Genomic DNA, 14094 nt, shown 5'->3' with positions numbered 1-14094 from the left:
TGCCATGTTTAAGTCAAATCCTATGAAGCTCCATATCAGAAAGTCATTGACTCATGGCTGAAAGGAACTTTGCTCACATTCTCATCTCCAAAAGGAACTTACATTCATTTTGGAGGTGAGAAGCTCAGACCCAGACTTTCCTAGTATCACAGCTATTCAGCGACAGACTGGAACCGGAACTCAGGTTTCCTGATGCCCAAGCCAGGAAATCGTTTTCAGCACACACGAGGGCACATCTCAGTAATGGCAGCTGAGGGTTACAAAGTAAAGCTTTGGCCCGATGTGAGAAATGGAGCACTCAAGGCTCAAGTTCTGTCTCCTTCCCCACCCAGATGTACCATTCCCACTACTCTGGCCTTTTGCCTGGAAACTTCACCATTAGGAATTGGTTTTTGGATTTGAACCATCAGGTTCCTAGTAGAAACTTGTTAAAATGGAAATAATGTATTGTACAACAGAGGCTATCCCTTGAAATGGCCCAAGGAATCCTTTGCATGACTTTCAAGTCAGCAATCAGGGCCTGAACAAATGGTACAAGAGACAGATAATATTTGATAGACGTAACTGATGTGGTAAGATGAGGGATGAGACATTGGACATGGTGGGGAACCATAATGGGTACCTGGAATCTGAAAGTCTAGGTAGGAAAGAAGCTTCAGAGAGGCAGAAGTGAGTGCTTCTAATAGGTTGGGAAATGGAGGGGAAGAGACTCTGATAAAAGAGCATTGGAGTGGGTGACTGATACATACCAGAACCCAGGAATAATGACCAGTGACCGGTACTTTCTTCTCCAGAGGAAAATTCTATTTCCATGCAGCATTTTCCTTTTTCATCTCTTTCTTATTCAGAAAAGAGAAGAACACTTCTGCATCTTTCTTAAGCACTCCTGCCCAAGATGTTTCTCTGGGCATGTATTGTCTGCAGGTGGTCAATCCTTTAGCCAGAAGGTCCATGATTTTAGAAAATCTTTCTCTGAGTTCAGGCAGCAGAGAGAAAGCTCCCAAACAAACCATCCTCCTCCCATCCATTTGCTGCAAGCTTCCTCGAGAAGGCTGTGTTCAGGTTTGAAGACCATAAAATACAGGAAAAGAGTGGAAGCAATTACCTAGGAACACCTCTGCCTGCCTCCTCCCTTCTCCATATCTTCTCACACATGTTGGGCAGGGGAAGGTGGTGACACTTAGGGACTCTGGGCTTAGTATACAGCCCCAATTTAAACTGAGTAAAAATATAATGGGGTAGGAATTTCCCATTGAGAGGTAACCTCTTCTTGGGATAAGATATTATATTTAGGTCACTTTCTGGTATGTCTAAATCAAACCACCAGTGAGGCTAGTGTGCTAGGCGATTTGAGTAGAGAGAAGAACACAGGTCTTATACTCAAGAACTTATAACCCACTAAAGGGGAGAGAGCATCTGTGTAGAGAGATAGCCAACAATGACATCAAGATCTGTCAATGAGAGGAAAGGGGAGAGGAAGAAAATGGACGAGAGACATGAGTGGGAAAGAAAGATGTAAATGCATGAAATAGAAGGGATAAGACAGATACCTTTAAGTACATGATAACAATGATTAACTAAGCACTGTGTTCCCAGCATAGTGCTGTGCTTTATACACACTATCTTATTTGATGATATTTGTGACCTTTTCTACAACTCCAGGAAGAAACTGCAATAATCTGTGGATTAGTACCTGTCTTCAAAGACTTGCCTCTAGGAAAAGTAACTGAGCAAAGGTTTATCATTAAAGGATGACAAAACCAAAGCAATGCCTGTGGTTTGATAACGGTGAGTCAATGGCAGGAAGTCTGCCATAGAGCTTCTTACTCTAGGAACGTTGTCTGCCATCTTGTCAACTTTGCTTTGAACGTCCCCTCATACCTGGCTCAGCACCCTGGGCAGAGCAGGTGCCCACTATCATCTATTGGTTGGCCTTGGATTATAACTTCTTGTGCGGGAAGTGACCCTGCATCGTTGTCATCCGTGACCAAATCCTTACCTTTCAGTTTATTAGCACTTCAAGTTCCCAAGATGCTTGACTGAACATGGCCAGACAAGACCCACTGTGGACCTCTGGCTAGTATGTCCTCAACATGGTCAACCATAAAAACTCCCTTACTTCTCCACAGGCCCACGAGTTCCTCCAAGTGCAAAGTCACCCTGAACTGCAAAGAGCACAGTGGAATTGAGAGATTAGTAATGCAAAGGTGGTCAGACAGTGGTAGAGGACAAGAGAACAAAAGCACTTGTCATGTCGAAGACATTTTCACCCCGAGCAGGCCAAACCTTTGTCTGCCAGCTTTGAAAACACTGGCCACAATACATCCTCGGTTTGCCAGGATAAAAGAGATTCTATTGTGGAACTCTCTCTAGGCTCAGGGAAATAATTATTAACTGTGGCTTCCACGGGCTAGGATTATGCCAGGTGGAAAAAACCATGGCTTTAATCTGCTTGATCTGAAATGTCAAATTGGGCCTAAACACTTCCTAGTGCTCTTAGTGCTGCTGGGGAAGCCAAGCTCTTGATGCCTTAGCCCTTCTGTTCACAACTCAGCCTTTTCTTCTACATATCCACATTAATTACAACTCTTTGCAAGGGAGAGAATGATTGTTCTGGCTATTATGTACTATCAACAGGCCATTTTCAAGCTTTTACCCAAAATTCAGTGATTCGGCCTCAGTCGGCATGCCTTCTGGATACCCTCGTTTAGCCCTTCACACTTGCTGCATAGACAATACTCAGTCCTGTGGTTCTGAGATTGGAAAAATAGAAGGCCCCTTCCACCTTTAATCTCTGTGCCTACAGAACTCGGAGGGGGGAAGACCAGAGATGAATCCTCCTCCTGGGACCAAAGCAGAATCTAACTCACTTCCATAAAAGAGCCTGAGAAAGCCCGGCAGAGGCACATGGAAAACAGGCTTGAAACAACACTGGTCACATTGAGAAGCTGGGCACAACCAGGCCGGCAACGTGGACTCTCAGGAATGAGGTGGATTTACACAAAGCAATAAAACGAGACCAGAGCCAGAGGGGCACGAGGGCATTGGCCTCTCCAGATGGAGACTCTCAATGGTGCTGTATGCTGCTGCACGTGCCGGCCTGATGGTGGCTTGTCACTGCCATTCCTTTGCCATCAGGAGCACGGCTGTCATGCATGGGAGGTCACTAAACCAACAAAAACCACAAATTCATTACCTTAGTCGTCACTTAGCTCCATCTACTTTTTGGAAATCGGAAAGATCATTTTCCAAGAGTAAAGAGGATCTGTGTAACTAAGCTCTCAAGGAATAGCAAACACTGTGTAATAAAGAGTCTGACTCCATTTTTTATGTTTGCTGACAGTTTTCAAGGCCCACTACTTCCCTCCTCCCTGCCCCATGGCTGAGCAAGCTAATAAGAAAGCCCAGTGCTCCCTCTTTTGGCACCAGCAGCAAATTCAAACCACACAAGTCACAGTCTGGGTGTGGGAAACTGTAGCCCAGCCACACCCCATGACCACCATAAAACCTCCTTTCTTTGCCTTCTGAAGCCATTGTCAGACCAGCTTGGGAGCCTGCCTTGTCCTCCCCAGAGACCCTCAATGTGTGTCCAATAAACTTTTTCATACCCTTGTGGTGCATGTGTGAAATTGTCACAACCTAATATGAGGTAGGGGTCCACCCTACCTCTGTGGATTGACCACAACACACTGTTTAAAATGCATAAGAGCAAATACTGTTTAAAAAACTTGACTTGAAAAAAAGCGGGGGGTGGCTCAGTTGGTTAAGGGTCTGCCTTCTGCTCAGGTCATGATCCCACGGTACTGGGATCAAGTCCCATATTGGGCTCCTTGCTCAGAGGGGAGCCTGTTTCTCCTGGCTGCTTTGTATGCCATTCCCCCTGCTTGTGTTCTCTTTCTCTCTGACAAATAAATAAATAACATCTTTTAAAAAAATAAAAATAAATTAAAAATTTGACTTGGGGAGATTTCCAAGATATAGTCAAGTTTAGAAAGCAATTTGCAAAACAGCATTGATTGTATGATTCCATTGATATAAAAATAAGTATTACATGTAGTGTATGTTTATATATATAAATGTAATATTGTATATATGTGTATATATGTGTGTGTATATATGTGTAAATGTGTGTGTGTGTGTGTATATATATATATATATATATCTCCTAAAGAAAATGAACTGAAATCTGTTAATTCTGGTCACTCCTAGGCAAGGGAATAGAGAATAGAAAGAGATTAAAAGGTCACCATCATGTTTCAATCTTCATACTTATGTTAGGTTTGAATCATTTATCATAGATGTATTCTATTTGTCTAAGACTCTACCAATGATTAAAATCAAATAAAACAAAATAAAATATTAAGTCTAGGTGTGCCTGGGTGGCTCAGTCATTTGAGTGTCCCACTCTTGGTTTCGGCTCAGGTCATGATCTCAGGGTCATGAGATCGAGCCCCATGTTGGGCTCCATGCTGGGTGTGGAGCCTGCTTCAAATTCTCTCTCTCCCTCTGCCCATCCACCCCCCCAAATATATATATGTTTTATATATATATATATATATATATATATATATATATATATATATATATGGATATGTATATAGGATATAGGATTAGGATATATATATATGTATTTAGGAGATGATAGATAGATGATAGAAATTATTTCAGGATGTAGATAGATAGATCTATCTGTCTACATCCTGAAATAATTTTTTAAACTAATTTTAAAATGGTTTTACTCATCAGGCAGGAAAAACCTTTTTGAATGGGGGTACCCCACATTGAGAGGGATTTAAGGAAATGGGTGCTCTCTGCATTGCCAGTGAGCTGTGGAGAAAACTGATTAATATATATAAAAAGCCTAAAAAATGATCAAATCCTTTGACTCAGTAATTCCATTTCTAGTGATCAATTCTAAGGGAAAAAATTAGAGCTGTGTACAGCAAATTATATAAAAGAGCTATCACATTATTTTTAAAGTTAATTTTTATTTCTACCAGTAGAATACATGCACATAGTTTAAACATGACGTTTGTAAGGCTTATGGTGAACACAACAGCCGCTTCTCTAACATTTCCCATCTCCCGAAGACCATTCCTCCAATTCCACATCTCTCTGCTCTCTGATAGGTTTCTTCTAATGTGTCACTCCATGGTTTGTTTGTTTTGTTAAGATCTTATTTATTTATGTGAGAGAGAAAAAGAGAGCATGAGAAGGGGGAGGGGCAGAGGGAAAAGCAGGGAGCCTGACACAGGGCTCAATACCAGGACCCTGGGATCATGACTGAAGGCAGACACTTAACAAACTGAGCCACCCAGGCACCCCCATATTTTTTCCATACTATGCTTATCCTGCTACTTTTTGGTTCATGGTGGCTGAGACTTCAACTCCTGCATCATCATCCCCACCCATCCTTACTTCCTGTCCCCTCTTCCTCCAGTTCTGTTATCTCTCAGTTTTTATTCTCTATTATTATAACTGTGCAAGTATTGGATTGAGTCAAAAAGTGAGCTATAATCACATTTCCTTTCATGTACAGTACTTTTCCTAAAAAGTTAATCATTGCTTCTTTTTCTTTAACTCTCTTGTGTTTCCAGATGTTAAACTCCTCCTCAGTCAACTCCTCCTCACAGAACTTCCTAGGGCTTCCCTTTCCTGCCTCTCTCATGTTTGATACATATTCATTTTTCTTGATCTTCATCTTTCTTTGTTTACTCCCTACTTTGCTTGAAAGTATCTCCCAGCAGCCTCTCAAGAAGGGAAAAAAGGAAGATCCTTTTTTTTTTCCAAAGTATTGTATATCTAGAAAATCCTTTATTACTTATTATAATAATAAGAAGGTAATCTCCCCACCTTTTTTATTTTCCTCTTATTAGTTAGATGTTAGATGTTCTGCATTGATTTTCTAATTTCCTCCAGTAGCCTCCATTTCTGTCTCTTTTTGTTCTGTTTTCTGAGCATTTGTCAATTTCATCCTCCAATCCTTTTATTGAATTGTTTATTCTACTACCATATTTCTAATTTTAAGGGCTCTTTCTAATCCCTTGATTTTTTTATAGCCTCTTGTGTTTGTTTTATAGAGGTAGTATCTTTTATTGCTCTGAAGATATTAAATATAGATTTTTGTTTGTTTTCTTCAGCATTGTCTCTGTTTTTTATGGGTCCTTTTTTTATTTGTTTGTTTGTTTTTCTCTTTAATGTTGGATGAGTTCCTCAAATATCTAGTGATCCTTAACTGAACATTCACATTTCAGGCTGGCAATTCCAAAGCTGCTGATTAGAAGCTCAGTGTTCATGAGTGTGACTTGCCCACCATTGGAAGTGTGATGCACACAGGCATGATTTCTCCACCTATGAGCTAAACTGGAAGATTCTTAGCTGTGAAGTAAACAAGGCTTTTGGTGAGAAAGAAATAGCATCAGTATGAGATCTCTTCTCTGGAAGGATTACGTTTCTCCAAAAATTGTCTAGTCCCCTAGTGGGTGCAAGGGAATTTGGTGAAAAGGTATCATACGACCGGCTATCGGCATTCTGGAAGAGTAGGACAGGGGAAGATAGCCGAAGACTCGAAGAAGACTTAATGGCCCTGCTTTCAGCTCTGTGCCCTACCTGCTCATTCCTCCCACCTTCTGTGGTGCCATTGCAAGTCCTGTGACACTTAGTGTTACTACAAGAAGGAGACAGATAAATTGACAGTAAAGTGTGGAGCCTGAAGGAAATGTTATGTTATGGGGATGGTGTGCCATGCTCCTCAAAATGCGTCGGGCTGGAGTCTTCTGTAAGACCAGTGTAGTTTATTGACACTTCAGGTTTTCTAAAGATGAATCCTACTCTTAGGACTAACTCTGGCCAACATAAGGAGATAAAATGTTGTAAGCTGGATAAACAGTACCAGGCAGCAGCCTCACATACGGCTATATTGCTAAAATAAATCTTCCCGGTTGCTGGTCTAAAGCTCACTGTTTCTGTGTATTGAATTTTAGCCTATTTTTATAGTCATGCATTCCTATAAAGACGCTTATTACAGACTGCAAAGACCTGATTATGAAGAGTCGCTGCAGAAAATGAATTATGCAAAGGAAAGATCTTGCATTCTTAATAAATATACTTGTTAACAAATATGCAGCAAAGAAACAACAGACTGAGAACCACTACCCTAGAAATCAATGCTTATTATTCTAAGGAGCGGGTCATCTAGAAACAAACTGTCTCGTTTGGCAAACACACATGAATGACATCCTGCCACTGGAGCAGATGAAAGGTGTTTAGCCCACAAGGGCTTTATCTTGTGCCATCACTGGGAGGGAACAAAGGAAGTTCTTTCTGCCCTCTTTCTGGGCTCTTGGTTCAAGTTAGACTTCTGTCAGCATCAAGGTGAAACTCACTTCCACAGCTTCGTTGGTACTTGGCTCAAAGAGCTAAGGAGAAGCATCCAGAAAGCATGTTCAGAGATGGCTTTTGCATGACCTGGGGGATTTGGGAGCCCTATTTCTAGTCACTCCCAACCACCTGAGAGTAGTAGTTTTATGCTGTGAATAACTGAAATGCTGCTTTGCTGAACATCTCGTATGTGTGAGAAATTTTATAATGTATGATCCAATCCAAGGGAAGTCAGCTTGGTACAAACTCCAATGGATACATATAGCAATTCAAATATTTATTAGATATAATGCCGTCTGTCTACCCCCGTCTACTCATGCCTGCACATTAAAGTTACCATAGTGGTTAAATTATCCTATGACATATCCTTCAATCCTCAAGACCATAAGTAAGTACCCCTACTGTAAATTAGCATGTATACTTACTCCATCTTAACACTGTTATAATTGACTATTAATACATCTATTTACCTTTCGGACTCCTAGTTTTGAAGCCATAGATGGGGCAACTATTATATGCCCTGCCCAATGCCCAGCACAGTGCTGGGTACATAGCATACGCTCACTAAATACTTGCTGCAGGAAGGAATGGCTTACAATGTCTCTGTCAAATCTTCTCATCAAGCTTGCCTCACTGCTCATTCCAGCTTCTAAATAGTCTAGGGGTAAGTGTGGTTGTATAACGGGGGAGAGAGAGTGGATATGGATCAAATTGTCAAATGAATTTGACCACTTTCATGTATCTAAACCTGTCTGGAATGTGTATATTAAAAACCACAACTCCACCTACTTAGATGTATTGAGGGAAATGTAGGTTGAGTTTACATACTACGTCTACCATCCAGCAATTCCATTCCTATAGTCTTGAGGAACTCTTGCATATGCGCACAAAGGGACGTGCACACAAATGTCTATCGCAGCTTTCTATTACACCAGAGAAATGGAAACCCCTAAGGGACAATTGACAAGAGAATGTGGAAATGAAAAAATGGTGACTGAGCGGATGTGAACTATAGCTACACACAGTAAGGGTGAATCTTAGAAACATGTGATGATTAATTTTCCATGTCAGCTTGGCTAAGCTATGGTGCCCACTTGTTTGGTCCAAACACTAATCTAAATGTTGCTGTGAAGTACTTTTTAGATGTGATGAAAATTTACAATCAGTAGACTTTAAGCTAAGAAGATTACCCTTCATAGTGTGGGTGAGCCTCATCTAATCAGTAAAAGGCCGTAAGAGCAAAGATCGAGGTTTCTCAAAAAAAGAATTCTGCCTCAAGACTGCAACGTAGGAACCCTGCCTGCGTTTCCATTGCCGGCCTGCCAACCTGGCCTACAAATTTTAGATTTGCCAGTCCCCACTCTCACATGAGTTAATTTCTTAAAATGTATATAGATACATTCTTAATAGAAATTAATATACCTATAACAATATAAGTAAGTATAAAATATGTTTTTACCTTAAATTTTATGTATCTGTGTATAATATCTCCCACTGGGTCTGCCTCTGTGGAGAACGTTGACTAACACAAAACACAAACATGAGTGCTAGAGCGTGTAAAACTACACACAGTCGTACTCCAGTCTCAGGCCTATAAAGCTGAAAAAGAAGGGAAATCAAACAAAATCGTGTTAACAGATGTATACATATGTGAAAAAACATATTTTTAAAAGGAATGGTTAGGGGAACCTGGGTGGCTCTGATGGTTAAGCATCTGCCTTCAGCTCAGGTCATGACCCTCAGGTCTGGGGTCTGGGATTGAGCCCCTGTCGATTCTCTGCTCAGCAGGGAGTCTGCTTCTCCCTCTGCCCCTCCCTCTCCCCCTGCTCGTGCTCTCTCTCTCTCTGTCTCAAATAAATAAATACAATCTTTAATAAAAAAGGAATGGTTAAGCCCCACATGTGTGAATTCACATTTCCTCTGTGCAAGGAGTCAGGGGAAGGAGCTTAGTCTTTCCTTTGGGGTGGTGTTGATAATGTTCTAGTTCTTAGGTAGGGTGGTAGGTTTATGAGTACTCATTTTATTAATATACTTTGTTTTTATATGTATATTAAACATCGTCTTTTTATGAAGCAAATATTCTATGATTAAAACTTTTTAAAATAACAAATCTTATAGGCACCTATATAAAAGAACATTGTGCTGAGCTCCCTTTGTTGGCTTAGCCACTGTTTTTAACATAAAATATTTCCTCTTGGAAGCCTCTGTCTGTTCCTTTTCCTTTAGTAACACTCTTTCCTCTTTTATCCTTGTCCCACTTGTACTTTTCACAGCTTCTAATCCATTAACCACTCTGACATATGGATTTAAATGCCCTTCTTATTACACTCTGTTGGACTCAAGTTCTCCAGGTCCGATTTTCCCAACTCTGTTTCATAATCAGTAGCTTTTCCTGTAGCCCTCATTTTGAACCCCTCATCTGGTTGGACCGCATTTCCCTTACATTCATCTCGCCCAGACTCTGAGCTGAGTCCTGGGAGAGTACAATATCCCCTGTGGACTCCACAGTCTTTGATTACTTCTCCCCTTAACCTTGTTCTTTTGGTTAAGTAATTCTTCTTAGGCAAAAGTTCACGCCTGTTCCCCCAAGTTTCTTTTCTTCAATTCTCTCTTTGACCTTCTCTAATCCGGCTTTTACCCACTTCACTCCACCGAAACACAAAGCTACCAATTACGTCCTCCTCAGGGGCTAAGCCTCCTGGCCTCTGTGCCAGCCTCAGCCCCCTTGACCTCACAGCTGCCTTTGATCTTGTGAAACACTCTGTCTTTGGGTCAATTGATAACTCCCACAAGGGCCAGGCAGAATGCGTTCCTTGCCTAGAGTGTAGCCGAGTCAGCATACAGCTGGCTACCCAGAGTATTCTGCATGCTGCAAAGGAGCTCTCAGCTAAAAGAGGGGAGGCTTGAGATGAGAATTAGTTTTTCATTTAAAAGCTGAATAAAGGATTGATCGTGCAGGCTGAAGTAACTTGAGGAAAGAAAAGGCTGCCGATGATCAGCAAATGCAGACCTTCTTTCAAATAATTTCTCAGCAGTTTAACAAATAGTTGAAGAAAATGAAATTTTTTAGAGAATTTGAATTCCAAAGCTCACTGTAATAATTTGCCTCTGTGTTGTTGTTGTTTTTAATTTTCTGAGCGGCATATTTGGGTTTTAGTTTCATAGCTAAATATACGAGCAGCATATTTGGCCTTTTTTATTTGATTGTTTTTTTATTTAGATTTAGAAAGAGCTAGAAATAATCTTTTCTTCTCTGAAATCATACTAACAAAAATTCCTTTATGGCCCTTATTGAAATCTGTCATACATTAAGACAGAATGCATTATTAGTAATACAGTTGCATGAACTCGAGTTGATAATACGCAGTTGGATAGTCAAGATATCCTCTCGCAAAATATCTCCAAATTACTATTATCTCTATAATTTCGTACCCTTTAGCTAAACAGGACTTTTTTCTCCCTCATGCCTTTACTTTCCCTCCTCTTTATCTTTGCTCCTGAAGTTTTTTGCGTTTTTGTTTGTTTCTTTTTTCCTGACTTTAAGACCTCCTCGTTCTCTCATTTCCTCTGGTCAAAATTTCTCCCATTATTTGACCAGCAGTAATACTTGACTTGTACCCTTTCTGACCTTATTTTGTTTTGTATTATGCATTTGCTGTATTATTTAAACTTTTATTTGGAAATAATTTCAAACTCACAGAAAAGTTGCAAAAATAATACAGAACATAACACCCTTGCTTGGATACACAAATTTTAATATTCACCATATTTGTTGTTATCTCTTTCTTTCTCTGCATGCCTGTGTTACGTATAATATTTCCCTTTTGAACTTCTCTAGGATAGGTTGCAACTATTATGTCCTTTTATCCCTTAACATTTCAGTATGTATTTCCTAAGAATAAAGCTATTATTTTATAGAACCATGGTACAGTCATCAACTTGAGGAAATTTAACACTGACACTATACTTTTTATCTAAGCAGTCCATATTCCAATTTTGTCAATTGTGCCAATAAAATCCTTTAAACACTTTTTTTACTTCCAGTGCGGAATCCAGTCTAAGATCACGCATTGCATGTGGATTGCATTTCATCTAAGTCACGTCATTAGTTGGCCTGTATCATTGCAACTAACAAGCATTCTGAAGGTAGTCATGTTAAGAACATATAAATATCCTACTCTTCATCACACTCTTCCACTACATTAAGCATCCATTGATGATTCTTGCCCAAATTATTATGACCTCTGAAAAATGGTGAATTTCTAATTCTACCACCCCACATTTATCTGTCTGAATTATCCTTTAAGAAAGAGCCCTCCCTTTTCCTAATTTTGTTTAACTATCTAATTATTATCAATATAGACTCATAGGTTTCTAGTTTTTTCACTGGGCTACTGTCCTTATTTATCTTGATGCTTAAAATTGTCTCCGATTTGGCTGGTGAAAGCCTCTTCAGGCGGGCTTCCGGGCTTCTGTATGCTTCTGTTTCGCCCATGCATTTTCAGATCACTTCCTCACTTCCCGGCAGGATGATCCAGACTCTTCTTGCACCTTCTCAGCCCTGCAATCAGCTATTTATTCATTCATCTCGCAAACATTATTTTAGTACCTGCCATGTACCAGGCACTCTTCTAGGCTTCACCGATGGTGATAAGCAAATCTAGCCATCATCCTTTTCTTAATGGAATTTACAGGTAAGTGGATGATATGGACGTTAAAAATTTCTTTCCCCATGTCTCCTACTCATTCATCCTATCCCTGTGTGGTGAAGTACACAAATGTCTCACAAATTGGATTGCATGCTTACTGAATGAGTCTTCAAGTTTTTTTCCGGTCATCTCCAAATTTCTCCTTGTCAGAGGCTAGAGCGGGGTGATCCTGCAGGCTTGTAAGAAGTAGCTCTGAGTCTAAAGTTGTCTTCAGCCAGCAGGGAAGGAAGGTTTTTACAGGGAACTCTGTCCTGGAACCAGAGTGCACCTCAGTGTGTCCTGCTCACCTGCTGTGGTACAGACTTGCTGGGCACGTGCTGGCAGGAGGAGGCACGTGGCATTGGCTCTTAGGAACACAGGGCACTGGATCAACACTACATAGGAGTAATTAATGTCCATATCAGAGATCTTGGTTATGTGGAAAAGCCACAACTTCTCCAGTCACATGTTGAATGATTTTCCATTCATTCTCTTGCTCCTTATGCTTCAGCCACAGTAGTTTTCCTTCCATTTCTTGAAAAAGCCAAGCTCAACCACATCACAGCCTCTCTTATTCTTCTCCACACTATTCTTTTTTTTTTTTTTCAGTAGGCTCCACATTCAAAGTGGGACTTGAACTCATGACTCTGAGATTGAGAGTCTCATGCTCTACCGACTGGGCCAGCCAGGCAGCCCCCACACTATTTTTATCATTCACATGGAGGGGCCATCTCTGGTCATCCCACCAAGACCCTTGCTGACCCTGTTCATTCCTCTAACTTTACCTTTACAGTCTGAAACACAGAACCTTGAAGAACACGGCAGGAAGCTTGGATTTGTATGCAAGGGCAATAGACTCTGAAAAAAAAAGAAGAAGAACCATCATGACATTTAAGGTAATTGACTATAGATATACCTCTCACTTGAGCTATGAAAAGTCACAACCTAGACAAAAAAGTTAGTATTCTTACCTCTATAATTTAGAAGATTTGCTTGAAATCTGAAAACCTAGAAATGAACAAATCATTGCACTCCGTTTCAAAATAAATGAAATGTCCCATGGTGAGGCTTTAAGCACAACCTCTCGTCTTATCCAGGGATGCAACTTCCTGCTTTGGTCATGCTGTTTTAAAGTATTAGTGTGACTGTTAGGTACGCCTCAGGGAGTTCTGAGAATGTAATTTACAACATTTAATACAGACGAAATGTGAATGTTTTTCATACCCAGTTGCGCAAAGCTGAATGCATAAGAGCAGATGACTGAAAAAGTGTATTTGTGTTAGCGGTGCTCAATTTTGAAGACCTTTCCATGACCCTACAATCTTCTCTTTTTTATCGAGAAAGTGGTGGGAAGCAGTAAAATATCCCAGAAGAAAAGGTATCCTGGAGACTTCTCAGCATATAAGCTGTGGGAAGTTGAGGCCTTGAGAAAATGTAATCAATTCATCTGGAAATTGGACAGTAAAATAATCAAATTGTGACTGCTTTATTCACCAACAGATAAGAGTATCTATAATCATGAATGGAGAGATTGTCTCTCTAAAAAAGTCGATATGAAGGAAAGATTAGCATAAGCTTCTTTTAAATTATTTTTTTTCTGATGATAAAAGTAACACATGAAAAAATCTGAAATCTTGAATTGCAAAAAAATGGAATAAAGTAAGTTTGCTACAATCCCACCATCCAAATATACTAACAATTGTTATCATTTTGATATGGTAGTCAGATGATAGAGAATTCTACATTCTGACTTTTGTAATCATTTTCTATTCTGAGCATTTCTCCTTGTTCTTAAATGATCTTTGAAATCATGATTTTTAATGCCTACATATTATTTCAGCATACACATACACCTGATTTATTCAACAACTTCCTGGTTTAGGTAAATGGAGGTTGTTTGCAATTGTTAGTCATAGTGAACAATGTTGTGGATTTCTGGTATAAAAATTGGCAGACTGACTACTCACACTTTAGCCTTCTGCTTTCCCAAACCTGCTAAAATTTCAGGAAAAGGGCATTAATTCAC

Source organism: Ursus arctos, unplaced genomic scaffold (genome assembly GCF_023065955.2).
Source record: "Ursus arctos isolate Adak ecotype North America unplaced genomic scaffold, UrsArc2.0 scaffold_10, whole genome shotgun sequence".
Lineage (NCBI taxonomy): Eukaryota > Metazoa > Chordata > Mammalia > Carnivora > Ursidae > Ursus > Ursus arctos.
This window is presented reverse-complemented; position numbering follows the sequence as displayed.